The 3,053-nt window shown below is 47.7% G+C and overlaps 1 protein-coding gene across 6 annotated transcripts in view; it reads left to right on the forward strand.

Annotated features, from left to right (window-relative positions):
- nadk2 (NAD kinase 2, mitochondrial) overlaps nucleotides 1–3,053 on the forward strand; it is a 153,674-nt gene that overhangs the window by 23,247 nt on the left and 127,374 nt on the right. The gene's annotated exons all lie outside the window — the stretch shown is intronic.

A 3,053-nucleotide genomic window follows, 5' to 3' on the forward strand; every position in this document is an offset into this window, starting at 1 on the left:
CACCGACACACTGCCCCTCTGTTACAGCACGGACACACTGCCCCTCTGTTTCAGCACCGACACACTGCTCCTCTATTACAGCACAGTCACACTGCCCCTCTATTACAGCACGGACACACTGCCCCTCTGTTACAGCACGGGCACACTGCCCCTCTATTACAGCACAGACACACTGCCCATCTGTTATATCATGGACACACTGCCCCTCTATTACAGCACAGACAGACTGCCCCTCTGTTATAGCATGGACACACTGCCCCTCTATTACAGCACGGACACACTGCCCCTCTGTTACAGCACCGACACACTGCCCCTCTGTTACAGCACGGTCACACTGCCCCTCTGTTACAGCACCGACACACTGCCCCTCTGTTACAGCACGGTCACACTGCCCCTCTGTTACAGCACCGACACACTGCCCCTCTGTTACAGCACGGTCACACTGCCCCTCTATTACAGCACGGGCACTCTGCTCCTCTATTACAGCACGGACACACTGCCCCTCTGTTACAGCACGGGCACTCTGCTCCTCTATTACAGCATGGACACACTGCCCCTGTGTTACAGCAGGGACACACTGCCCCTCTGTTTCAGCACCGACACACTGCTCCTCTATTACAGCGCAGACACATTGCCCCTCCATTGCAGCACAGATAGACTGTTCCTCTGTTACAGCATGGACACACTGCTCCGCTATTACAGCACAGACAGACTGTTCCTCTGTTAAAGCACAGGCACACTGCCCCTCTATTACAGCACTGACACACTGATCCTCTATTTCAGCACGGGCACACTGCCCGCCTATTACAGCACCTACTCACTGCTCCTGCATTACAGCACCGACACACTTCCCCTCTGTTACAGCACCAACACGCTGCTGCTACATGGCCAAATTATTTTAACACACTGTTTTTCTTTTACAGGGATATAAGAAGCCCAAATGTTACATTGCAACACAAGGTAGGTCTATCTTCCTGTGATTTCATTTCTGATGAAGGGTCTAGGCCTGAAACGTCAGCCTTCCTGCTCCTATGATGCTGCTTGGCCTGCTGTGTTCATCCAGCTCTGCACCTTGTTATCTCAGATTCTCCAGCATCTGCAGTTCCTGCTATCTCTGAAGGCTTTTTTGATTCGCTTGTTTCACTTTTTGAGGCTCTCTGTACTGGCAACGTCAGCTGCTGCTCACATTCATACTTTTTGTTTTACTTTCTAAGTATGGACAAAGCACAAATCTCTTAAAGGAGCCACAAATTTTAGCTTCCTGCCTTCCTCTTCACAAATACTCTATCCAATTTCATAATAAATTATTTGAAATTATTTGAATCAATTCTGATGGACAGAATTAATCTGTATTTGGACAGATTTATTAAGGAGACGCCATGTCTGGCTAACTTGAATTTCCAAAGAGGTGCCTAGGCATGTGGATGAGGTCAATACTTACAATGCAGTCTACCTGGACTTCAGCAAGGCTCTTGATAAGGTCCCGTGTGCAAGACTGACGACTAAGAGCCTATGGAATCCAGGAGATTGGGAAATTGGATGTGCAAATGGCAGGAAGAATAGGATGATGGTTGTGGCATGTTTTCTGTAAATGGACATCTGTGTCCGGGTCGGGGGGGGGGGGGGGGGGGGCGTGGTCCCACACTGGTCACTGTTAGGGTCCCTTGCTGTTTGTAGTTTCTTTATAGATTTAGACTGTGGGAGGGTTGATCAGTAGGTCCACAGACTATATGAGAATTGGGGTAAATAGTGAGGAGGATAGCCTTGGATTACAGGATGATATGGATGGGTTAGTCAGATGGGCTGATCAGTGGCAGTGGAATTGCATCTGGATCCATGAGAGGTGATGCACTTGGGCAGGACAACCAAGGCAAGGGAATACATGATGAACAGTAGGACCCTGGGAAGCGCCAAGCTGTGCATGTACACCGGTCCCTTAAGGTATCAGGATAAAGTGGTTAAGGAGATACCTGTCTTCATAGAGTTTAAGATGAGTGAAGTTTGGCTGAACTGTATAAAATGTTGGTTAGGCCACAGCTAGAGTATTGTGTACAGTGGAGAGGGTGCACAGGATATTTGCCAGGATGTTGCCTGGGCTGGAGAGTAAAAGGACTAGCCAGGGTTTAAAAAGCTCTTCAGAGGCTGGCATCCCATCACCTACTGCCCTTCTGTACAAATGTATAGCCTTTGACAGTATCACTGCCTCTCACTGAGTCAAGCATTCAAGACACCATATCCCTGAAATTCATCCTTTTATATCAGCCAGGGCTCCCTAATTGGACTAGATTAACAGCCCCAATCATGGGAACTCATATTCTGTGAGGTCCAGCTATCTGACCTTGTTACAATCACTGCAATGGTAGATACAGGATATCCTTGTGACTGGAGAGTCCAGAACCAGGGTTCACAGTCTCAGAGTACAAAGTAAGCCATTCTCAAAAACTTTAACCCATTTTGGACTGGGATGAGGAGAAATTTCTTTCCCAGAAAGTGGTGACCCTGTGGAACACAGATAGCAACCAATATCAAAAGTTTGAATGTTTTCAAGGAAGAGTTTGAAATAGTTTTAGGACTAAAGGGATTAAAGCTGTGGGAGAAAGTGAGAATAAGTTATTGAGTTGGATGTTTAGCCATGTCCATATTGAACCGTGGAAAGTCTCGAAGGGCTGATTGGCCTACTTGTTCTCTTGCTTTGCCATGTGTCTAAACCTGATCTGATTTTTCCAGGTCCTCTGTCTCACACCATCGTTGATTTCTGGGAAATGGTTTGGCAAGAAAATTCCAACATCATTATCATGTTGACCAACCTTATTGAGCAAGACAAGGTACATTTCCCACTCCTCACCCCCACCAACCCCACTAAACCTACTCCTGAACCCTGACTCCATCCTAATTAAAACTGATCCTGACCCCTGACCCCATCCCCCATCCCCTCTAAATCTGATCCTGACCCCTGACTTCATCCCAACTAAACCTGACCCTGACCTCTGATCCCATCTCTACTAAACCTGCCCCACCCCAACCCAACTAAACCTGACACTGACTCCTGACCC

This window comes from Rhincodon typus, chromosome 3 (genome assembly GCF_021869965.1).
Source record: "Rhincodon typus isolate 14 chromosome 3, sRhiTyp1.1, whole genome shotgun sequence".
Classification (NCBI taxonomy): Eukaryota; Metazoa; Chordata; class Chondrichthyes; order Orectolobiformes; family Rhincodontidae; genus Rhincodon; species Rhincodon typus.